The sequence below is a fragment of the Alligator sinensis genome, unplaced genomic scaffold, assembly GCF_000455745.1.
Source record: "Alligator sinensis unplaced genomic scaffold, ASM45574v1 scaffold1075_1, whole genome shotgun sequence".
Taxonomy (NCBI): Eukaryota; Metazoa; Chordata; order Crocodylia; family Alligatoridae; genus Alligator; species Alligator sinensis.
This window is the reverse complement of record NW_005842277.1, coordinates 475,644-502,002: the sequence shown is the minus strand read 5'-3', so window position 1 is coordinate 502,002 and position 26,359 is coordinate 475,644.

Below are 26,359 nucleotides of genomic sequence, written 5' to 3'. Positions count from 1 at the left end.
GGGAGAGGGGATGTATAACAGGGTGCATGGCTCAGGGGCTGCAGCCTAGCTTCAGAGAGTTAATGGGTAATATCCCGCCTGCCTAGGGACATGGGGCCAGCTGACAGGGATGATTGGCTGGTCCAGAGGAAGTTAAAAGCTCCCAGGGAGGGGAGCTGAGAGGGAGAAAGAAAGGAGGCTGGTAGACTGAGGGGGAAAAAGCACAGAGCCTGGATTGCCTCTTTCTCTAGGTCTGAGGAAAGGCTAGAGGTTTTTCTTTTTCTTTTTTCTTTTTTTTTTTTTTTTTTGGTACATTTGCATGTCTGTTGCTTGCTTTGTTTGCAGTGGTGACAAGCTTTCTGCATGTACAATAAATGTGATGTAACCTGGAACTAAGAGCTGACTGGCCTTTATGAGAGAGCTCACTTCTGGGTCTAGCTAAGGGAGTGCCAACCTGGTACACCCCCAAAATAAGCAGCAGGGGATGAATTTTCTTTCGCTCTAAAGATATGAAAGACTTTTGAGAGAGAGGTTTCAAAATGATGAACATGGATGGCTTTGTTGTTATCTTTCATATAAGGATGTACAACAGCCAATTCTATACTCTTGGGTGGTTACTTCATGCTAGCTGCATTTGAGTCAAGGTTTCCAACACTGATTCCAATTTATTCCATGGTTGTGAGTATTAGTCTAACAGCAGAACACATCTGTGATTCCCTGCAGTGAAATGATAATCACAGTCCACTGCAGCTATCATTTATTGCTGTAACCACCCCTCTGTCATGCCAGGTTCATTCTATTTCACCATTATTTATTGGTGTTCATATTTTTTGATGGAGGGTAATAGCCATGGGATGATGGCAGTAAATAGTAATTGATTCACTGGTCAATCTTAATGTATAGTCATGTGACAATAAAACAGGGATTGGAGCAACAACATTGAATTGTTATAGAAACATTTTAAGGTTCATAAAAATGATAAATTAAAACATATTAATTTTATTTTCTCCCTGTTTTTGTGTCTTTTTAATAAGAAAGGAATAAAAAGAGCATAAAATATTCATCTGAATTCACTAGCTTAGTTCTTGGTTAGTAACTTTAAAAACTTCCTTAATTGTCCCTGCCTTATAGGTGAGTGAAACCCTCTTACTCTTAGATACCTTATAAGAGCATTCAGGCAAGTATCTGTGTATGTATGCATCTTAGCTGTGAAGAAAATGAAAAGAGATTAAGCTCACAGTCTTCCTGTTCCTATATCAAGCATATTTTTGCATGAACAAATTCATCTCAAGCTTTTTGAAAGCATATATCATAGGGATGTTAACTTATCTACAGTATATGTGTTTACAGATTTTTCAGGTTCAGTTATAACAGACCTTTAAAAAATAACTGTTACGTTTTTCAAAGTGACACTAAATGTTCTCTTTGGCCCCTGGCAGATGTTACATTAATTGTATGATTATAGTGTTAATCATGCCATAAATTCAGCATACCACACATTTAGCCAATTTATTGTGCCATAAAATGGCAAACCAATGATGTTCCATATACAATATATAATACAATGAAGAATATTTTTTGTGGCTGGTTTGTATGCCACATTAAACTGAGGGTACTGCATGTGTCCCAGACCCAGGGCTGAAACAGCAGACGCTGACAATCATCTGTCTCCAGCCACCCTGTCTCCACCCAGAGCTGGAGTTGTCTGGGTCAATGCCAATAATCAATTATGTATCAGTAGCAACCTCAGACAGCCCTGGTCCTGAGGCAGCCCCAGTGTCTGGAATACAGCTGCATCCTGCCCAATCCAGTTCAGACCTGACAGATGCATGATTTGGATCTGGGAAATTTTATGCTGTATCCCGAACAATTGATGTCCTGCCATACACATCTGACATGTCAAGTTGTACCATATTTGGGATGGGGCATAAAATTCCTCAGCTCCCAATCAGAGTATTATTTTTAACATCTGCCAGAGGCCTTATAATCATACCATCCAATTGCCCATCAGAGGTCTGGGCCTGTTCCCCCCGCTTCAGGTCTGGGCCCACCCCCTCCTCTGACATTTGGGTCCAGGCTCATTCCCCCCACATGTTTGGGTCTGGGCCTGTTCCCCCCCAACCACCTCCCTTCTGGTCTGGGCCCATTTCCCCCATCCCCCATGCTCTGGGTCATCCCTGCCTATGTCTGCCGGCCTCCCATCCCTGCTCCCCTCCCTCCCAGCTGTTGGCAGGTCCTGGCACTGGTGGGGCACTGTCAATGTGCCTCCCCATCCCCCCTTTCCTCCCCTCCTTGCCAGCTTTTGTTGGGGCCTGGTGAGGGTGGGATGGCGGCAGTGTACTCCCTACCATCATGATGGGTGGTGTCCAGCCCCGCTTCTCATTTGGTCAGGGGATGGGGCAAATGGGCCCACTCCCCCCACCCTTTCCCCCGCCACTTTGGGGCTGGGCCTGCTCCCCCAACCCCTTTGGGGCTATTGTCAGGGCATGGCAGCAGCAGTGGCAGTGCCACTGTGCCCCCCGCTCCATCACTGCCACCTGCAAGAAGCAGGGCATGGGAGGGGCCAAGACCAGCAGTACTGGCCTCCCCTCCTCCCCCCTGACTCCATCCTCTGTCCCCGCCTTCATGGTGGTGCTCAGCTGCACTGTCTCCTGTCTGAATGCTCTCTGATTGGTTGTTTCAGTTAGCCAATCAGAGTGAAAATAAAGCATTACAGACAGACAGACAGGCTAAGGCTTATATATATATAAGAGACTACACAGCAAGGCTGAGTTCTGCCCAGAGCTACCTATACAGATGGAGAGAGAGATATTTTGAGTCATAGTGGTTCAGCTGAGATGGTGAGGAACTAACTTCTAATCAGGCAGAGTTTGTCATTGGTTTAGCGCTGTTCAGTTCTCTTGTAGGTTTTGTAAGCAAAAGTCAGAGTTCAATGCAGTATTGTAAGTTGTTTCGTATAGAGATATAGAAGGATTACAGAGCTAAAGGTTTTTTCCTACAAGACTCTAACCATTCAGGCAATAGTGGTATCCCCTGAAATACTGATTTGGAAGATAGAAACCTGAAAAACTGTTACCACTATTAAAATGTATAGAAATATTGTGCAGTTGCAAATTCAACTTGCTTGCCTGAATTTTTGCAGAAAAAAACAAAAAAGCAAGGTACAAAACAAAATGGGGTGGGGGGTGGGTAGGATAACAGCCCTGTAGCATTGATCCTTAGGAATTCACAGATCAAATGGTGTGTTGTAAACCATAATAAAAAGTAAGACTGTACAAAAGCTCTAGACTTACTTTGATTAGCTCAGTTACATTCCTTTAACCCAGGGGCAGACCCTGCCAAATTGGAAAAGGTAACAAAATGCATCAGGCCTCCAATATTTATAATTATTTTGGAGTAGCAAAAACAGTTCAAGCAAGGCAAGAAATTGAAATATTTTGAATATAGTCCATTTTAAAACCATCTTTTCACTGACTGACTTAATCCATAAATATACATTTGAAATAGATAAGTTTTCTCTTACTGCAAGGTTTTCTAAAACAGGTACATCTATAATTATGGTGCTGAGCTTTTTCTCCAGTGCAATTTGGGCTTCACCCAAAAATTAAAATGAAAAGTAAGCATGTCAGCTGATACATCTTTGTCAGATTAAGGAATTTAGTCTCTGTCTCTCTCTCAAAATAATAATAATAATAAAAAAAAACCCAAGCAATCACTGGCCAAATATAAATGTATACATATGTATGTATAGCACGCTCTCTCTCTCTCTCTATTTATGTATAAGTAAAATATCTTACCATGCATTCAGTATATTAGACCCCCTTTACATGTTATATCTGTTATGCAATTATGTTAATTGTGCAAAAAATTTAGACTGGCTCCATGTGAAAACTATGACACTTTAAAATGGTCCAACAAGCTAGAAAGTTATTGCTCAGAAATGTTTAATACATTTAATAGCTGTTTTCTTTTCAGTTTTAATTTGCCTGTGTAGGAAGTCTGAGGATGGGAGACTACAGCTTCTGTGATCTCCCAGGGATGGGGGAACATAGCAAATTCCCAAAGCTGGGAGATCATAGCCATTGTGATCTCCCAGCTGCAAGGGCACTCCATGCAGTGGCTGGGAGATCAAAGCTACTGTGATCTCCCAGCCACAGGGTGCTCCATGCATCCCTGGGGCTGGAACATCACAGCAGTACCCCACAGTTGGGGCAGACAGTCCCACAGTTGACAGGACTTCTGGTCCTGCTTTGTGCCCCACCTGCAGCCAGGGCCAAGAGTCCCCACAACTGATGGGAGTGGTGGGGTGGGCTGCTTCTTGCCAATGCAGGAGGAGCCTGGGATTAGGCTCCCTCTGCACTGGCAATGTGGTATGATGGGATCTAATTCATGATCCCAAAACCATGCCTCCTGCTATATACATCTGGCATGGCAGGAAGTGCAATTGTGTGGACGGTGCATTAGATCCCATAGGACCTTTATCTGTGCATGTAGAGGGGGCCTTAAAATGCCAAGAAGAACAAAAACTGGCACTTCAGAGAACTTCTGATGTATTGTGCCAGTGCAGAGATTGTATTAGGGAGCAATATTGAAATGGTTAAATAATCAAATTTCTTTAGCACCCATATGGGGAAAAATACATATGAATGCTTCAGCTTAGCATCCCCTCTGTTTTTTTCACACATGCACAACATTGACATTTGCACACATAAGCAAATACAAATTTCAAGGACTGCTGCGTCAATCAAACTATTTTTCCTTAAGAATTGTAAGAAATAAAATGCTTATTTCTATTTTTAAATACTTGTGAAATGCTTAAAAGGATAACCATATGTGAAGGTAGACTAACAACCAGAATGCCCTGCATTCTGTGTTCATAGTTTTTATTTCATTAGAGTCTAGTAAACATACTATCATTTAAATCAGCTTTCTGAACACATTTAAATTAAACTGAAAATGTTTATATAACTAGGAAACCAAAAACAGTTATAGTTACTTAAAAATGATGCTTTCAATTTCAATGGGAAACAAAGATTTCACTTTTATATGAATTCCAGTTAAAACTAAGTACACTCAAAAGTGTTATACTTTATATTCCTCAAGGTAGGCATGTAAAATTGGTAAATTATATCACATGTGAAAATATGCCACCACTGCTGAAACAGAATAATTACATGTGTCTTATGTAGTTGTGCATGAGACATGGCAGTGTTTGTGTAAATAGTAATACCAAGTTTTTATTTGGTTTTGGTTTCCCTTGATTTTCAAACCTCTACATTTTGTTTTGAGTTTTGATAGGGAAAAGTCTGGTTTTGCTTAGTTTCATTGCATTGGAAACCAGGTACTGTTTTGAATTTGGTATAATTAATGGTGTCAAGCAATGACCCTGCACAACATTTCACTAAGTTTGTGAATCTTAATATTTATTTTGTTAGTTTGTAAAACATGATTGAGGGTTGAGTCCAGTAGCATACCTTGGGCCTTGGGGAGGAGGAAAGGGCAACTAGGACATCAGCCTTGGGCACTAATTCACTAGAGTGGGAGCCCCCAGGGCACCTGTGCTGCTGCCACAGCCCATGTTGGGGGAGCTTGTAACAAGGCAGCAGCACCCCGTATCTCCATCCCTGCATAAGGAGGCCAATTCTAAGAGGTAGGTGGACAAGAAGATAGGTGTGTGAGCTCCCATCCCTGGGTTTATAGAGCAAGGTTAAGGACAGCAGTGAAAGACATAGCATTAGCAGCCTGAGTCCCAAAGGAAATACACTAATGTAGTGAGTTGGATGACAATGAAGAGTCAATAAGGCCCCACCAAACTGTTTTGATCAAAAGGTTTGTACATTGCTGTTGCAGGGCTAAGGAGGGAAAACTTTTTCCTTCTTCCATCACAATGGATGATGCAGTAGAAACATCTTTAAAGGGAATATACAGTTATCCATTGGGGATGTGTAGGGTGTGCATGCGGGTACACGTGCACTCCCTGAGCATGGTGGTGCACCATCTGAGAAAAGATGCTGCTGACACTGCTGGTGGTGCCTGCAAGTGGTTGCCGCTCGCCACCCCCTCTCCACTGCTGACAGTACTGTGGCTGCCTGTGGGAGCTTCCCGCTTGCCACCACCATGCTGCCACTGCCAACAGAACTGCCGCTACCTGCGGGAGTTCACTATGCCCACCCCCACAACCTCTGGGGGCACATGGCATTTATGCAGTTATCTGTCCCATTTGAAATGATATAGCCTTTAGTACTTAATATCTTTCTTTCTGGATGATGTTGTGATATTTACTCGATAGGAATAATGGGACAGTTATTGTAGGTGGTGAGGTTCTTCCTCAAAGTATTTTAATTAGCAGCCTGGGAAACTCCAGTGAGGTAGAGCTTTTTGTTTTTTTTTTGTTTTTTGAAGTAGGTAGATGCTTCAAAAGTGATGAATGTGTTAAAGAGGTCTCTAAAATGCATTAGGCTTCACATCAGGAAGAAGATTTAAGGCTGTTTAGATATGTGGTTTTTGTTGTTGTTTTTAGTCACTAGTCCAGTTTTAATCAAGTTCCCTGTTGCATCCATGATCTAGATCACTGATATCTAGGTACCTTATTCAGATGTCTGAAGAACCTAAATTAGATGCATAATTTGTGCCCACAAATTGCATAAGCTAAAAGAGAAGATAAAATTTAAAAGTCTGCTTGCTGACATACGTTCAGTAAAATTTAAGCTAGTGTAATTAATTACTCAGTTTCTTCAGATAGCTATATTATTAATCACTGCTGGACATCTTGCCATTAGAAAGCATGGAAGAGAAAATATTAACATTTTTGTTGTTGTTGTTTCTTGACTTTTATGACAAAGCTAAACTCCAATTACTCATATTTTTAGACCATAGCTAAAAAATGACTCCACTCTGTGAATTTATGGGTAAGCAATCCTTTCAGCACTCTGTTGTGTATTTTTGTGAGAACAAAATTTGTACATCATGATAGTTGCCATGGTTTCCACGTGCCAGTACGATTGTGAGAGAAGTGTAATTTGTTATGTTAACGCCAAACTGAATTAAGAATCTTGGTGTTCAGAAGTCACTGGTGAATTTTAACGGTGTTCTTAAAATGAACAAGACTTTCTCTTGAAATTAATAAAAATGCTGGTCTTTTGGGAATAAAGTTGACATATTAAGAATATTCCAGTATTCTAGGGAAATTAAGGTTCTGCAAAAAGGATTAGTACAACTTGATGTTTTTCTTCTTCTTAATATTAATTCTTCCAAAAGATGTATATTTCTTCCTTTTAACTTCTCTTCCCTGATTTTTGTGTACTATGATAGATAATTACAGACTACCATGATAAACTATAACTCGGTAAAAAGTTATGTATGCTAACAACATTGTCCATAAATATGGTAAAATGCCTGTTATTATGGGCAACCCAGTGGTATAGTAGTTAGAGATTATATTGCCTTTTAATTTTCATCTTGCTTCTTTAGGTGGACACAGTTCCTAAAATGCTAAGGAAGTGGCACGCATAGCTCCTGAAGAGCCTGTGTTTCAACCTCCATAGTAAACCTTCTGGCTGAGTGGGACATGGCAGTGGAGGTTCTGAAATGAATTATGTCCCATTGACCTCAGCTTGGCCTGAAGGGTATTGAGGGTAGTAGGAATGTAAGACAAAAAAATGGAGTGATACAACCTAGGTATAACAGAGAACTCCTGGGAGTGATGGGAGGGGAGGAGATTTATGTAGATATTTTTAATTAGTTTTCCCTCTGATTCTGTTTAAAGCCTGTTTTCATTCTAATTAAGAGGGGTGACCACTTAATTCCACCTAATTAGAGTGTTTAGATTCATTCTCTATTAGTGATACTGTATATGCAAGATCAGCATCTTACCTTTGCTGTGAACTTTAATGGATTAATCATTTATATTATGTGGTCTAATTACTTCAGTTCAACACTTATTTACTTTTGACTTCTAAGTGACTTTATGAATGCCATTATTTGCATTGTAGTAGTCCTTGAGGACAAGCAATTATTGTGATAAAGTACTTAAAACATAGCAGATACTAGGGTAAAAATACCAAAGTAAATGTAGGAAACATTCTTAAAAAAAACCCAATAATTACACAAAGAGTTGTATCATTTGGCTTGTTATAATCTAGACAACTTCATTTTTTTTTTATATAACTGAGCCATAAACAGTAGCACTTGTGCTGGTATTTATACAAATTTTCACTTTCTTAATCCCTGAGCCAACTCTCACAAGTTGCATTTTACTTTGAAGTCATATCTAGTTTCACATTACTGTTATTTTGATAAAACCCTCAGGTTTTATGGAAACATAAAGTCTTAGCTGACATAACTCCAGATGAAAACTTGGACACACACATCTTAACAGCCCCAAAGCCAGAACAGCTCTCAGACTTAACAAATGCCAGATTTTAATGCAAATCTCATTATTTTCTTCTTTAGTCTGGTCCATATCTTAGACGCCTGTTTGAGCCTCTTAGGTAGCTGGCATATTTGGTTATCTGGCACCCCTTATTCCCCATGCTTGCCAGATAACAAAGTTTTTTCTGTATTACATTCAACCACATTTATCTCAAACTGGTTTTAGCTATTTTGAAACTAGTTTGTGTGTACTGAACTTATCTTCTGTTACACTTTTAAACCAGTTTCTGATTACTTAAGCCGATTTATATGTAACTTCTGTCCCTAGCCCAGAGGTCTAGGGGCAGATGTGTGGCTAGGAGCCAAGATACCTGGGCTCTATTTCTGCTATGGGTGAGGAGGAGGCTGGTGGGAGTGGGGAGTGGTGCATCTTGGAAGGCTGGAGGATTGTAAATTGCTCATTTTATTTCTGAGGAGCAGACTGAAGTTACCCTAACATGAGCTAGATAGCATAGCCCTGAGTTAACCCTTACATGATGTGACATAACTTTGAGCTGCTCAGAAGGCACTTAGCACAAATTAATGAGTTTTCATGTGTGGAAACTCACATTTTAGGTGTCCATAGTGTGGTCTAAGTGTAATGTGTGCCCCAGGTAGAAAAAATTTGGGAACCACTGCCCAAAACAGCAATATATATTTACAGTGTATATTTATAATCCAAGAGTATTTTCTGAGAATTAAACTACTAGTACTATGCTTGTTCTGTCTATATCTTAGGGTGAAGTTACATGTTACGCCCTACTAAGAGCACTTAAAACAGGAGCATACACCTGTTTTAGCATTATAAAATTACACCACTCCAGGTGAGGGTTAACTCTGGGCTGTGTGATGTTGCTTGTGTTAGAGTAACTTCATTTTTTTTTCCATTGCAATAAAATGAGCTATTTCCAGCATCCAGCATCCCAGGATGCACCACTCCCAGTGCTCTCTCTCCCACACCCAACTGTGCAGAGGGTTAGAGCCTAGGTGCCCTGGCTTCTAGCCACAGCTCTACTCACCAGCCCACTAGTGGCAAGTCAGACAAGAAACAGTATTAACCCTTAACGTTCAACTGCTCACAGCATGGTTTAACTTTAACGCTGCTTACCATTCCACGGGTTTAGTTTGGTTTAAGCATAACTTCACCCTCCTTTGGGTGTATAGACATGTTTGAGGTATAATGATTCTTGGGCAATCTTTGCTTCTAAAAAAACAAAAAAAAAACCCTTTTTCATGGCTCATATTATAACTATGTCACTGGATCTGATTTTCAGATGTATAGAGAAGTACCTTTTTCATTTAATAACAGCAATTTTAAGTGAATTAATAAATTATTGATTTATTCCATATTATGTTTCTTTTGTAATTTTTGACAATAGTTGAGTCTTGTTTTCCCCAAAAATCTTGTTTTTGATGTTTCTTCCCCATCCGCAAAGATCTAGATTTGCAGAAGACAGACCTTTCTGCAGATGGTGTTTTAATTCCTATAAATTAGGTATGTCAAAATCCAGCCTGTCGGGGGTAAGGAATGTGGGGGACAAGGTAAGCAGGAGCAGAGCCCACTGTCACATTGCTGTGTACAGAGCCCCGTTAGAGATATGTGTCACTGTGGGCAGGGGAGAGGGTTTAGTGACCACCCCCAAGCACCACTGCCAGTACCACTCACTGTGCAGTTACCATGGGTCCAGAGCTGGCTTGCAATGACGGGTAAGTTTGACACCTCTGCTATAAATTAATTCCTCTCAGGGATAACACAAGGGTGCTTGCACACATGACAGTCATCATGATGTACACATGATGAAAATGTAATCTGTGTATCTTATCATTGCAAACTAAACTATATCTGGATGTAGTTTAGTTTACAACATTGCAAAATGCAATGATGCAGCTGTCAGCTGACCCCTGGGCTGTGGGATTGGTGAGCAGGCTCCACAAAAAAAAAGGATCAGGCCTCTCACTGCTTCTGCCTTCAGCAGGCATCTGGCTGAAGGCAGAAGCAATGAAAGGCCTCCCCCTTTTTTTTTTGCAGAGCCTGCTGCGCACCTCTCCTTCCCATAGCCAGGGGGTGAGTTACCAGCAGGCTGAGTGGCCCCTGAGCTGTGAGGGGCCTTGGTCCTTCCTTTTACAGCAGCAGTGCCCCTCCCCCCCAGGCTGCCTGGGTGAGTTGCTAGCAGGCTAGTGGCTGTCCAGTTTGGAAGCAGCACCCAGCCAGATCCAAATCTTCCCCGAGCTTGTTGGGGCTTCCAGCATCCCATTCACTGTCCCCACCACCTTGCCGCTGCCAGGGACCACCCAGAAATGGCCTGGCTTGCTCCGGGATAATGTGAGGAGGTGGCAGGAAGGCAGCTGGGTGTGCTAGTGGCTGGAGAAAGCAGTGGGGATGGTGCATGGTGCTCTGGAAGCCTGGGTGGTCTTCGGGAAGCTCAGGGTTTCCAGGCTTCCAGTACTCTGTGCACCATGCCTGTTGCCTTCTCTGGCTGCCAGCATGCCCAGCTGCCCTCCTGACACTTCCCCGCACTACCCCAGAGGAAAGCCAGTCCATTCCTGGGCAGTCCCAGGTGGCGGGGACATTGCACGTGATGCTGGAAGCCTCAATGGGCTCAGGGAAGAGTTGGATCCAGCTGAGTGCTGCATCCAAGCTGGGCCAGCCCCATGCCCACTAATAGCCCTCCCAGGCATCCCCAGTGGGTGCCACTGCCATCGAGGGAAGGACCAGAGTCCCCCCACAGTTCAGGGGCTGCTTGCCCTGCTGGCAGCTGACTCATCGGCCATGGCCAGGTGCCAGCTCTGAAAAAAATAAAAAGCCCCTTGCTGTAACATGGCAGAAGAATTGAAATGGTGGGTTTCAATTAAAAACTGTTCCCCCACTGCTCCACCACTGCCAAATTACCCGACCCATGGGGAACCCCATGGGCCATATACAATGGCTCCATAGGCTGCATTTGACCCATGAGCCAAAGGCTGAACACTCCTGATCTAGACCATAAAAATGTGTATTTCCATTTCTCTAATTTAGACCACCAGAAATTAACTAGAAGATCTATATGCTGCAAATAATGTAATCTGAAAATCTTTTTTTCTAGGGAAAACATCCTATCCTGCAAGTTTACTAAATGCACAAGTGCAACTACGGATCTATCTCCATATTTGAGAAATTCTATAGGAACATAAAACTCAAGAACTTTCAAGCTGCTTAAGACACATCAAGTCTTCAATATAAAATTAGACCATATTTTTTTTCCAGGCAAATTGCATCTGCTGGAAAAAAAAAGATGTTAAAAAATCATGTCATCCGTCTCATCTGCTTCAGTAATTCTTCCAAATAAATAAACTGTTTATTTCCAAAGAAATAAATTTCTTTTCAGGGGATCTCACTCAAAATATAAAACTGCCAAGACCTTTTTACAAGGCTAGGATATGTAGAAATAAACTTTCCAGGTGTCCATATCACAAGTGCACAAAAGGTACTTCATGTCAGTTTACTGGAACCAATTGTTCTTAGGCTAAACCTGCTTCATTTTCTATACTTATTTCACAGCTCTTCTCTACTGATAAGTATAGGCAATGAAAGAGGATTCCAGTAAACTGATAAAGAGATTTCATAAGATCAGGACCTTTAATAAGAGACTTGCAAGATTTGGGTCACAACCAAAAGAACCTGCAAGATTTGGCTCAGTATCAAGAATAACAGATGTTTTAGCTTCTAGCACTAAAATCATACCAAGATCATATTTAGTAAATTCAGATGTTGAGGTCCATAGGTAGGGTCCAAAGATGTTTCATATACGCTAGGGTTTTGTTTTACTAAAATAACTGTCTTTTCCAATAATCTGCTTATTTTAAATCGTAAATCAAATGTTTGGTTAGGTGATTGCCAGCAAAAACAGAAACAATCTTTAAAATCCATTTGCACCAGCCAAGTATCTCAAGTAGATTTGGGATAATGACTTTTGATGCCAGATGTACAAATATGAAGTATAACATTTGGGGATGGGAGCATTAGGACTCTAAGGACTCCTATACACATGCAAGGAGCCTGCTCCAATGAGCTGGAAATCCAGTGTGTTGAAGCAGACTTGATTCATCGCGTCTGCTGGAGCACAGAAATTGATGTGCTTGGCAGCCTCATACATCATGTGTATCAGTGTCGCTGTGCATCTCTGCACTGACAAAATGGCAATGGTGCATTTTGAAATAAAACGCATTCAATGAATTTAATTCAAAGTACCCCGCCGCCATTTTTTTAGTGTGGGGACACATAGCGATGCTGATACACATGGCATGTGGGTGTTTTTAATTAGTGTGGCTCGCCAATTAAAGTGCCAAGCGCCACATCTAAAAACACATGTAAAAATGCCCTAAGGTTGTAAACTGATGTCTCATTTGAAGTGGTCTTCATTGTCCTGAAGATATGGCCCAAAACAGGAGCATTACAGCTTAACAGGTAGGATTTCCAAGCTGCATTGCTGCTCATTTGCTAGTAGGTAGCCAGGGACACACAACTGGACTGGTCTGTTCCTTCAATGAACAGCAATTAACTTACAGATGAAAAACAGCAATGTTGTGGGGGAGGTTGGGAGGAGGGCAGGAGAAGGGGAGGAGTGGGGGGGAATGGGGACTGTTATCCGGCATATTTCATAGGCACTTGAAATGGGACAATGTCTGTGAACTTTTGCATGATCCTAGGACAAAAAGCTTTCTCCCAGGAGAAATACGATGTCTATTTGCAGCATAAATGCCTAAAACATTTGTTGATCTATATATATTTAAGTATCGGTTGGGGGTTTTTATTGTTTTAGTTAATACAGTTATGGCATGCATTTTAATTTTGCTTCAGGGGTTAGATTGCATTAATGTCTGAAGGCCATCTTAACTTGGTAATTCAAATGAGAACAATAAGAATTCATCTTATTGTGGACTGGATGTGTCACTCCATAATATAAGGCTATATCCTTATTTGCAAGTTTCCATTAATATTCTTCATCCAAATATGAACTTTTCCCTTTAAACTTACATATTTTGAATCATCAGTTTGCCTTCTAGCTGAAGGCAGTAGAAAGGAAGAGAAATACTTAATGCCTGATTGTTAAAATATTTTGCTTCAAAAAGGAAACAGTCTTTACAAGCAGGATGATCTGTCTTAGCTCCTTTAAAGTAGCGAAGGGTATTGTTCTATATTTCCCAGTAGTTTATCATCGATATCCTTCTGATGGAATATACAACAATTTTAAGGGACAATCTCAAATCTACATCCATAGATGTGCAGGTTTATCTAAGGAAGCATGCTCCACAACAAAGTGTACAAACAAAAGGGCATACTCTTGCTTGTTTCTCCTGCCTGAACCTGGCCTGGTTCCTGTACAACCCACCACACTGAAAACAGAAGGATGCTATTATAAAAGCACTGGTCACATGCATAAGTAGAAGAATGTAACACCTTCTATATTTCCTTTCATAGGTAAATCTGGAAAAGCTCTCTCTAACCCACTCAGCATCTTATCATTTTTTCAACTAATAATGTATAGCATTAATATGAAATAATTTGTTAGTAGTATTCTAAGTGTGCACTTATATTAGACACTACTCAGATCTGAAAGCACTCTGATTTGCAAATAATCATCATTTTCCTGAGGGGGTTGACAACTTTGTGACTTTTTTCTCTTAACATTGTCTATGAAGTTCCTTTCTTTGTTTTTGTTTTTGTTTTGTTTTTTAACAAGGCTCTTGAATTCATGTTATGCATCCAGGCTTTTTGTTTTTATAAGTATAGCATTTTCCTCAATTTTTCAGCATTTTCCCCCCACACTGCACTTGTAGTAAGTTTCATATATCTTGATAGGTGACAGTGGCTAATAAATTGTAGTTCAGTCAGCACAATTCATCAAATGCAAAGACAACTCCTGCAGATTGGGAACGTGCTTCCATTTAAAAATATATAGATTGTTGGAACTGAATTAAACATTGTAGAACTCTGTTCATTGTGTACAATATAGGACTACTCCAGAGTCAGCTTATCGAGCTAAAATTGTTACCACATTTTGTAATACTCTAAACTGCAGACAAACAATATAATCCTAATTTACAAACAGCAATTAAACACCTTTCCATACTGGTAAGTATAGTCATTAATATTAATTCTTCAAACTTACAATGGAATATTTTCCCCCAAGTACCTTTGAGACCAGGCAAGTCAAATTTAGTAGTGAGAGTCTTTGCTTCTACATGTCAGTGAGAAGGAAACTAAGGGCAGAATTGCATTTCAGCTGGTAGTGGAAGGAAAGGTAGTAATCGTATTAGTCTGAAGTCAGGAAGACAGCAGGGTAGATCTGCACCTTAGAAACTGAATAAATCAGAGATGCATAAGCTTTCATAAGCTGCAGCTTAATCAGATGCTAAGATGACCAAAGTGGTCTTGTTCCTATACTGGGGAGGCAATTATGCACCCAGAGTGATAGAATCAGTGCTGCATGATAATTGACTAAGAGTTCGTCTCAAACTGCACTTGATTAGTGTCTAATATCCAATATTACTAATTGCTACTGTATTTCAATGATGGGCAGTGTCATTGCCTTTAACCTTTACAGGCATTCCCAAGAGCTAAATGTTTAACAGGTGTGGTAGGATTCCATGCCATGAAATAGGTGTGGTAGAGCTCATGCCATGTTCTCTGCAGGACTGCTGTTTGATTTACATTCAAATGAATGCAACCTTTAAGCAAAATCAGAAGATCTGAGAACAAAGTCTTTATCTGCACAAACTTTTCTGTATGACTTTGGGAAAATCACAAAGGCTAGGTACAGACATTCAAAAAGCCCAAGGCAGAATCTGTCCTACACAGGTTTCTGTAAGCAACTTAGGTTAGTTTGAGAGTGAACAGAACACACATTTCCTCCTTGATTGGGGCGGGGGGAAGGGAGAGAGCATGCAGATTGCCTGCATTGACTGAAGCCAGTAGGTTGGGGGCTCTCCCACATGCCTGCCAGGTGGCCCCCATAGGCAGGAACTGGGGCTGGGGGGAAAAGCTGTGCTGGCTTGGCTGTATGAGAAGTCAGGGATGAGGCCCGCTGGGCGTTTGGCTGGAGGAGATGAGCATGAGGTGAGTATTAGTGTGCCACCCTGTGAGGCGGGGGCTAGCAGGGACCCTAAAGACTCCTGGAATGCCAGCATACAGTGACACAACATGAGTTGATAGAGGATCTGCTACAGGAGTTCAATGCATTAGTCTATCTTAAATCGATTAAGTTTGAGTGCACAATGATCCATGTCTATCTTAGACTTGGTTTTCCCATTTTAAACCTGTCCATGTACAAACTTCTGTTCTGTTTTCAGGCAAGGTTCTTTGAGTAAATGTGATATCGTTTATTAGAGCAACTGAGTAGTTGGAAAAATGTTCTTAGCAAGCTTTTGGGTAATCACTAGGGCTGTGTGAAGCTTTGGTCCTTGATTCAATTCAGTGGAGATTCAGCCCAATTAGGTGGCCGAATCTCCAAATCTGAATTGAATCAGAAGACTCAGCTAATCCCTCCAAATTGAATCAGAACCCTTTGAATTGATTCAGAGAGATTCAGAAAGATTAGGATATTGGGACATAGACACAGCTTTAAATGTTTTTTCTACATATCTCTAGGTAGCAGGTAGCTTGTGAATGCTGCAATACTGGGGCTCATGGAGTGTCCCACAGAAGTGGAGGGGGCTCCTCAATACGCTTGGCAGCAGACCCAGAAGTGGACCAGAAGCACTTCCTGTCCACTTCCAGGTTCACTGCTGAGCATGTGGCCCCCCTGCCATGCTCCTATGGGATGCTCTATGCATCCCAGCATTGCAGCATTCTCAAGGTATGTAGAAAAAACTTTAGAGCTGTGTCTGTGTCCGAATTGCTGCTTCTCTGAATCAGCATTGAATCTTCAGATTCGGATTCAGCCAAATCAAATCAGGGACAGTAATCTGAATCAACGAATTGAATCACTGTCACTGATTTGGGCCGAATCTGAATCAAATAGGGCCCTTTTCACACACCCTTAGTAATCACTCTTCTTCAGGCATAGGAAGTCTCAATCCTTAGAGTCTCAAAACAGCAGAGAGTTCCTATGCCTGAAGAAGGGTGATTGCAACTGAAAGCTTGCTAAGAACTTTTTCCCAACTACTCAGTTGGTCTAATAAAATATATCACATCTACTTAAAGAACCTTGCCTGTCTATGTCCTTAAACCAGCACTGTTACAACTGAAAACCCAGCAACATGTTCTGTTTTCAGGCACTTATACTGGTTTATGTGTAATGTCTGTACCTGGCCTATCTCTCTCCATGCCTCAGTTCCCCATCAGTAAAATGGTGACATTAAACTCACATTGTCTAACTTGTCAAATTAGATTTCAATACAGAATGACTTTTTATTGTGCCCTATGCTTAGCATACAATAGAACCAGAGCTCAATTGAGGTCTGTCCTGGAAAAACTCATAGGAAACCAACTTAAAGCTACAACTGCATGATTTCATCTTGACTCTCTACCTCTTTTATATCCCTTGACACAGTCTTCATAGCTAATGTTTTTTTTTTCTTGATATGCTACTCTATAGCCTTCCAAAATGAAGTATGACATTACTTATGACACACAACAAAGTACTATCATTTTAAGGATTATGGGTGAAATCTTGAACCAGCTGAAGTTAATGAGATTTTTTCATGGACTTCAAGGAGCCTGAAATTTGACACTCTACTTGGAAATCTTGGTTACAATTTTTGCACCTTCAGGCAGAATTCATTTGCATCTGCAAATTATATGGCACTACAACAAAAATAAGTTAAATGTTTAGCTCACTGATTATGTTTACATATTAACTATAAACACGTATATTATATACTTTTTTGAGTTAAAATTGCGGGCTAGCTAATATGAAACTGAAAATTTGATTTCCATTGTTTCAGTAATTTTTTCCTAATATGTTATTGCTATTGGGAATATTTCCGTTTGTACTAACATCTGCTAAGCTCTGGTTTACATTGACACTATTGTGGGTTGAACCTGTTTAAGTTGATATATATTAGAAATCTCACTGGACCCAGTGAAGTTAGTTGAAAGAGCCTGAAATCTTGAAATGAACCCCATATAACCTGTAGCTATAAGGAACCTGATTCTTATTAGGGTTTTTTTTCCAGCTTAGTTAGTATTTTGTAAAACATTGGCTGTATTAAATAGCCATTTTTATAGAAATCAATTAAACATATTTTTTGTTAGTCAAAATTGCTAACATTTGGGAAATATAAAGTTTCCAAGTTGTCTTTCAGTTTTAGATACTATAGAATAATGCTCATTCAATTGTTATATTAGAGCATCCTCACTTTTGTCAGTCTTTGTGACAAATGAGATACCTGACTTTTTGTTTTGCATTGAGCAAATTAATTAAAAAGCGTTGAATTAAGGAATATATATTTTTTGGAAGTAGTATGCACAACTAAATGGAAGGAGTACAAGCTACCAGGAACCACAGTGAAACATTTAAGTTTTTTGCCTATTCCATTCAGGAATACTTTCACCAGAATGTGTAGTTTACAAATTACCTTCTGATCCTTCTTGTTTTAGGACTGAGCAGAAATGCATTTGCACTGACAAATTTTTCAAAGCCACCTGAGATTTTTAATAACAACAACAACAATGATGATGATGGTGTAATTACATAATCATCCCAATGTCCTATAGGTGTAGTTAGGAGGTATTCCATTTCCATTGTAATTTGTGTGAACTTGTACCCTTAAACCTGTCAATTCCCAATTTTTAGACTAAGATTTTTTTCTCTAATTTCCTTAGTAAAGGCTGATCCATTATAGTTCACCTTTAATTGCAGACCTTAGAAAGGTGGCATTATTTTAAGATTACTTCGGAAAAATCTAGTGAGGATGTACCATAGGTGACTATTGTTACCATAAAATCATAACTGCCAAGATGCCTTGATAAACTGGCAGGGAAGTGAATTTACAGGGGGAGAGAGGATTAGCGATATAAGGATTAGGCTTTATAATAAAACATTGTGAACTAGCAGCAAGCCTTTCTGTAAAAACGTTTGCTTGAGGCTCTTGTTTGTTATTTGGAAAAATTCTATTTAAATGCAGATTAGACATTTCACTTAGGAGTACTCTTTGTTAGGAACCCTAGGAAGAAAAGTGGATGCAATTTTTTTTGTCTTCATTTCTTCATGACAGTTACTTTACTTATCCTGTTATCCAAATTAAAAATGCATGATGCCATTATATGAATTTTAGCATATTTTGACAATTACTTCACTTAGAGAGCCTATTTAAATTTACCAGTGTGAACATACTATGTTCACTGGTTGGGGAAAACACACTAGCCAGATATTTGTTATGTTGTAATGGGCCACTCCTTCATGATACATGAATGTTCTGCCCCATCTATTTTTTACTAGAAACCAAACAATGAAACGGGGATCATGCTTAAATCTTTTCCCTATATAAGAAGGTAATTAGATGTAAGCTCTCTGTGTTCTATAGTCAGTCACCTTTTTATATGCCATTTCATTTTCTTGCAAGGAACAGAAGGAAATGAAAGTGACTGTTGTAGTCAATAGTATCAAATCTGTGACAAGTGATCTGAAATGATCTCAATTATCTTCACTTCATATAGACTCTGTAATACCTAAGGAGCTCTAGGCTAGAGAATCCTTGTCATGAATAGTATTTTTTCCTCTGCAATACAGGTTTATATTCTACAACAATACCAATAAAATGCTGCTAAGGGAAATGGCCTGGTCTCTTCCCACGGGTTTATTATTTTTTTTCCTTTTATCTGTCCTTCTGGCATCTTATCACCAGCATCTGCAATGACACTTGCTGATCTTGTCAAAACTGTGATAACATGATGTGCATCCCCAAACGAAATCTCAGTTAATCTCAGACATCCCTGCTGAAAAGCATGCCAAACTCAATACTACAATGTCAAATTTTTCTTCTCACCTATTTTTACTTCCTTCCCAGGATGCTGTATGAGGTATTCACCTTGGTTGGTGACACAAGTCCATGTATTGAATGGCATACATTTTCATTGGGATTCATGTACAGAAACACAAAAAATCACAATATATTTCAGACTCTGCAGTCTTGATTCACAATTTGTTAGAGAAGTTTTAAAAATACTTAAGACTATGTGATTCTTTAAATAGATGCAAATCTGGACTGCAGTTTATAGTAATATTAGAAGTTTTGTGACCAGTTTCTTGTGGTACAAAAAAGATTTGTCTGATTGCATTTCAGGGAAATTTTTGATTCATTACCGTGTCAGTGTTTGGTAATGTAATGTTTTAATTATTTAATATTTCTCCACCCTTAACCCTTACTTCTAAATAGCGAAATGTGTTCTTGTATACTTGAGTACAATAATTCTTCATAAGTAAACAGAAACAACCTTGGAACTTTTCTCATAAAAAAAAAAGCTAAATAACATTATACAGAATTTAGACTTGAGCTAGGACAGCCTAGACCAATTAGGTGCTCTTAGACTTGTAGTTATTTTAAACTGAGATTGAAAATGAAATGCAGCATCCCCAGTACATGACCATTTCTGAATTGAAATAAAGAAAAAGAGTAGGATCATTTTTTAATTAAGGAGATAGTTACAGCTACTAAATTCATACTAAATATATTTTTGACACTTCTTGATTTTCTGTTCTGCTTCTTTTCCTTTTAACGGAAAAGCCAATAGGATAACTACAGAAAAGAAAACCGATCTATTGAAATGAAGAGGCACATTTGATTGGAGGATTTACAGGCATGTGTGTTGGACTTCATTTGTATTTGTATTTTTTATATCACTCAGCATAAACTGAAACTCCATTTTGTTTTACTTAGCCATCTTAATGTTTTTTATATTTTGTTGTTTTGTATGAATGTGTTATGTGTGTGGTCAGGCAAGAAAGGAAATGGAAACTAAAGATGCAAATGGCAAGAAAGAAAATAAAAATATCACACCTGCAGAAAAATGGCTGAAGATGCAGACAGATAACCCAATGTAAAAAAATCACTCTTTAAATCCAAAGGTTATCTCTAACAACAAAAGTTGAGAAAGAAATAAGTCATCACAGATGTGCAGCTGACACCCCCAGTCTAATGAACAAGCAAGAGACATGCAGCTGCTACTATAAAAGATGAGTGAGAGAGAAAAACTTTGGTGGGACAGCTACTGCAGAACGAGGCATTAGTATGCATCCAACAGACCCCTGTCCTCCTCCTCCTCGTGCTCAGCTTGGCTGGCCACCAACCTGACTTGAGCACCTAAGGACTGGTAACATCCCAATATCTGCAGAATGGTGTGTGTGTGTGTGTGTGTGTGTGTGTGTGTGTATGAATGTGTGTATTAGCATGTGTTTATAAGTATAATGATTTAAGCATTAAGGATATAATGGCTTGCTACTTTGTGTTTTCAATAAATGCGGCAGCATATTGCCTTATTCCCCTGAAAAAGATACTGCTTGTCTTTCTTTATACACAGTACGCTTTGTGCGTACAACAAATGTATTGTTTTACACATTTAACTGTGTGTCTTGCAAAACTGAAAAGTGGGGTAGGGGATTCAAAACTACTTTAGATGTTAATGAGGACCATATAATTTAGATGGCAACATTTATGTCATCCAATCATTTCCTTTTATCAATTTATGTTAGATAATAAGCATGGAAATTGAAGAAGCTAACTTTCTGTTAAATATGTTGCAGGACTGGGGCATAATGAGTGAATGGTAAATGAAGGGAAAAGAAAATATTTGGAAATAAGCAAATATGGAAATATGGCAACCTTTCTTGTTAGGAGCGTAGGGTCCAACCAAGTCATGGCATGTCAGAGAGCATTAGATTGCTTTGGGGAAAAAAGTCTGAAATCATTTAATCATAGTTAATACAACTGTCGATTTATATTTAATGTATACATATCGTACAATTTATTTACACAATGAACTGGATTATGACAAGGATTCATACTCACTTTTAAGAGTCCGTTTAGCATTCCATTATTTGAATAAAACAGTAATAGTGTAATAGTAAAGTGGGCTTTTTTTTTTTTTTAAGTTTGCAATAGGCAAGGGTGTTTTTCCCCACCTCTGCTATTTAGCCTTTTAATGAATTCTGAAATCTGTTAGCTACATAGTGTGCGGGCCAGGAGCGGTCTGAGGCCCTCGGGGGTGCGCCGCGGGCTGTGGCCAGCAGCCCTGGCACGCGGGTCGGGGAATGCAGGCCGGCGGACTAGAATTAGGCACAGACGCTTAGCGGTTGATTAAAGATTATTTTACTTACACCGTAGATGGTCACGGTGCAGGCAGGAAAACTTGCTTGAGTTGCAGTTACAGACAGGAAAGAAGAAAAGCGGACAAGAGTTCCTTCCACGCGAACCTCTAGCCCAATCCGGTTGAAGGCTCTAAACACGCAAGCCCGTCGTGTCAACCGAAGAAAACAACTCGGAGAAGAGCTCTGGATACACTCACACGAAGTTTGCTAGGCTCCGTGGAACTTGCGCGCAGGGAAGGAGTTTGTCGAGGGATCGCGCTCGGTGACGGGGAGAGGCCAGAGGTTGATCAGACCCCTGTAGCCTTCTTAAGGTACGTGCTGGGTTCGATAGGCTCTGCAGCGCTTAGAGTGCTTCACAAGACGTGAAGCCCTCCTTCTCCTCCAGATGGTTGTGGAGTCCTCCCTTGCGGGGTTCTCCTCGGAGTTCTCCAACTTGGGCGGAACCCCCTCAAGCCTCTTATACGGCTAGCAAGCCAATGCAAAGAAAGCTCCGAGTGGCGGGAAATAATTTAGCAGTGCCGAAGCACACACAAACAAAATCACACCCTTTGGTTGTGACAGATAGCTGTATTCTAGCAACATTTATACTGCAGTTCCCATTAGTCTGCAGGGCCGGCAGCTTGAAGCCTATGTTTAATTTGAGAGGAATTTCATAATAGGTTATTTCATGGATGAAAAATAAAGATTGCATTCAGGATACGCATTATAAATTGGTGAGAGTTTTCATGCCTGGGTATATTCAAATTTATTTGGACAAATGGCCTCCCTAATACTTTCTTAAAACTGAAGTTGGAAAATATATTTCCTTAAACAAAGTCCTTCAGAGGGCAGCAAATTGCTGACCAAAGAACCTAGCAATCATGTCTGGATTCAGGCAGTCTCATTTTATCATTATAATGGGAGGGTGCAGCAGGGGGCAGTGGATGAACCACTGCAGGTCTGTTTACAAGAGTTGGTTGAGAACTCCTGCAAGATTTCTGGATTTGACCATGCAGACATGCTCATCCTTGTCTCCATTTTATAATTCTTCCATTCAGGGAAGGAAGTCAGGTCATGCCTATCTGTCCCTGACAGCATCTATTCTTTGCATTTCAGGGCCCTAAAAATCCAATTTTCCTCAGTACCTGAGGAAACACCTGTTCACCAGAGCACCCCAAGGGATGAAAAAGTCCAATGGTCACAAACTCCTCCAAGATTGTTTTAGGCTGGACATAAGGAAAAACTTCTTTATTGTCTGAGTCCTATCCCAAGGCCTGGAATAGACTCTCTCCAGAGGTGGTGCATGCACCTACTCTGGACTCCTTTAAGAAGCGTTTGGATGCTTATCTTGCTGGGATCCTTTGACCCTAGCTGACTTCCTGCCCTTCGGGGAGGGGCCTGGACTCAATGATCTCCCGAGGCCCCTTCCAGCCCTAATGTCTATGAAATCTATGAAATCCACAGCAGATATTGTCAGCATAAATGAATTTATGTGACTGGGTTTATGGCAGATCATTTGTGTAGAGGTTGTACGAGGTTGGAGCAAGCAATGATCCCCGAGGCATTCCATTGCTCTCTTTTCCAAGTACTTGTTTTCTCACTCACGTGCATCCTGAACCATCTATTATGAAGGAGAAGTTTGACATAGTCAGTCACTGATGCAGGTAGGATTCTTGATATTTTTACAAGCATAGCAGTGTGTCAAACAGCATCATACACTGCTGTGACATGAATCAAAACAGCGCCTGTCTTGAGGTTCCTTTGAAAACCATTTTTAGTCAATGTTGTTAGTGCAAGTACTTGGTCACACATACTTTGACTTTGTCAGAAGTCAGCTTGATCAATACTCAGGATAGTATCCATCTCTGGGAGTATGCAGAGTAGAATCAGGTGCTCTAAGACTTAAAAACAGACAGACAGCGGTGATATCAGACAGTAGTTTGACACCTGGTTTAGATCTTTTCCCAGATTTGGGTGGCTCATGACTTTTGGCATGTGCCAGATCTTAGCAGCTTTCCCTTGCATTTGACCCTTGTAAAAGATTGAAGCAACCAGTAACAAGTATGTGGATTGAGTTGCTTCAAGAACTCAGGGGAGATGTTGTCATGGCCTGTAGCTGTTGAAAAGTTTCTTAAGTTCAAGAGCTGTGAAAGGTTCTGGGCAAGTTCTGGTCTGATGCATCTGACGGAAAGCTCTCCATTCTTTTTTGGATGCAGCTTTTCACTCCCTTTTCCAGAAGTGCTCTTGTTACCTGAAGTAGGTGGCTGGCTACTTGTTTGCGTGCCATGGTGGGGCGACTCAGTGTTGATGGTTGATGAGCTGCTCCAAGATGATGAAGTAGACCTCAGAACTTCTGGCTGGAATGGGTGAAGACCAGTTTCTCAATCTTTTCCTCCTATCTGGCTCAGTGAGCTGCTTCCAATGATTTAATCAAGTGATCAGCCACATCTGGGTCACCAGATGACTCATACAGCTTTAGCAACGCAGCACACTCAGGGTTGAAGCTGGGAATATAGACTGGGTGGCAGCCATGTGGAGTGGCCCCACAAGCTGCTTTATAAATGGTGACACAAAGATGTCTATAAGCCTCCACCAGAATGTTCCGGTTGGCAGTGGATCAACGTTCACAATGTGCCAACTGCCAGTACCTGGTCCACACCAGGGAAACTAATGATCCTTCTAGTGAACCGAATTCTGAGAACTTTTCAAGGAATCCTGGTGTTACTGGCTCTGATCACCCAGACATTATGCAGTCCCATGGCTTTCATGCCATTGGGCCTGCACTCCAAATTTTACAACTTAACGTTGAGGGTCTGTCAGCTGCCAAGTGAAGCCTAATCAGTGTTCTTGCTCACCAATATGTGGTCAACATTGTATGTCTACAGGAGACACACATCCCATCTGCTGAAGTCAGATGTTACAAAATTGGAAGATTTTACTTGCTGTCTTATGCCCCATCTGAAGCATGGCCGAGCCACATATGTCCAGTCTGACATCATAGACACAGTCCAGCTGATGTCCAGTAACCTCTGTGATGCCATCCAGATTGGTGGTTTTTGGGTTGCAAATGTCTTCAAGTCTCCCAAAGTCAACTGGGACCAACAAGTTCTACTAACTCTACCCCATCCAGTCACCTACATTGCAGTCTTTAACAGTCACCACATGGACTGGGGCTACACAGACATAGATGCCAGTGGTGAACAACTTGCAAACTGGGCCTCATAAGATGATCTTGTTTTCATTCATGACTCCAAGTAGTATGGCATGTTCTACTCTTCTGGATGGAACCGTGGCTACTCTCCTGACTTGTGCCAGATCAGTTCAGTACATGGTCACCCACAGCCAGCATCTTGCCAAGTCCTGGATGACTTCCCTCAGTGAGCACAGGCCATCCCTGGTTGACACTGGACTCCAACTCCTGATCATCAAAGTTCTAAGAAGAAATAGTGGAACTTCCATAAGGCTAGTTGGGAGAAGTATAGCAAGGCATTGGAACAAAGCACACATGCAGTAAGCAAACCCCAACCTACACTTCCATGTGTAGATGTAATGTGGGGCATGTGTGAATGGCACTTTAAAGTGGGTTAAATGCTTTTTCACCACTTTAATGGTATCAGTGTTTGCACATGTCAGCGGCGTATTGTGCATTAATTACAGCCACTGGAGCAAATTTGATGGCATAATGTGCCTTAAATGACTTGGGGTGCAGCAAACTAAAACTCCTCTGAGGAGTTTTACAGCCACAGAGTGAAGCACCAGGCTCGATGCAGCTCAGGGGCTGTGCAGAAAGCCCTGCAGGCAGCCTGGCAGCAGCCAGGGAAGGCAGGCTCTGCCCAAGAAAAGCAGCGAGACTGATCATTTTTTTTTCTTCCCCCTGGAGCCTGCCTGCCTGCCAGAGCTGCACAGGGGCCTGGTGCTTTCCTCTGTGGCTGCGGTGCCCCCAGGGACTGCCTGAGCTGGGTGCCTGCAGGTGTGGTGTGTGCAAGCCTGGGGGGCTGCTGCTGCCACAGGGGGAAGCACCAACCCCCTCACAGCCCAGGGTCCACTCCACCTCCTGGAAGCTTGCCCTCCCCTCCCCACTGCCAGGTAAGTCAGGTAAGTGCGTGTGGGTATGTGCACGACATGGAGGTTTAAAGGGCCCTAAATCAAAGCAGCATTTTTAAAAACTCACCACTTCAAGTTAGGGCCCCCGTTTCATCTACACATGCCCATAATTTGTATGTGAGAGCAAGCTCATACCTTCCTGGGGAGAGCATGTGTAAGTGCTTCCAGGATAGTCTGAGGGAGCCTAAGGGAGTCCTAAGGGTATGGAGACATTGCAGTCAGAGCAATGATTATATCTCGTGTAGACATACTGAAGCTGGTTTAAAATTAATTAGCACAGGTTTAATAAATTTAAATGAATTAGCTCCAGTAGTAGCTCTTTTCACAGGCTGTGGGTGAACATGTACTGAACTGGTCCAGCACGTGCACACACACACACACACCCACACACACATACACACACACACTCAACCAGTCCATGCTGACCTCTATGACACTTAGGCCAGATTGTTAGTAATACCCAAGTTATCTATGTTTATGCAAGCTTCAGGTGTGTTGCCACCAAAAACTGCAGCTAAACTCTGGGTTTCAATGGATCTTCATCTCTGGCCATTACCTTCCCTAGACTGCTTTTAGACCAGGACCTAGCTACTAACCATGAC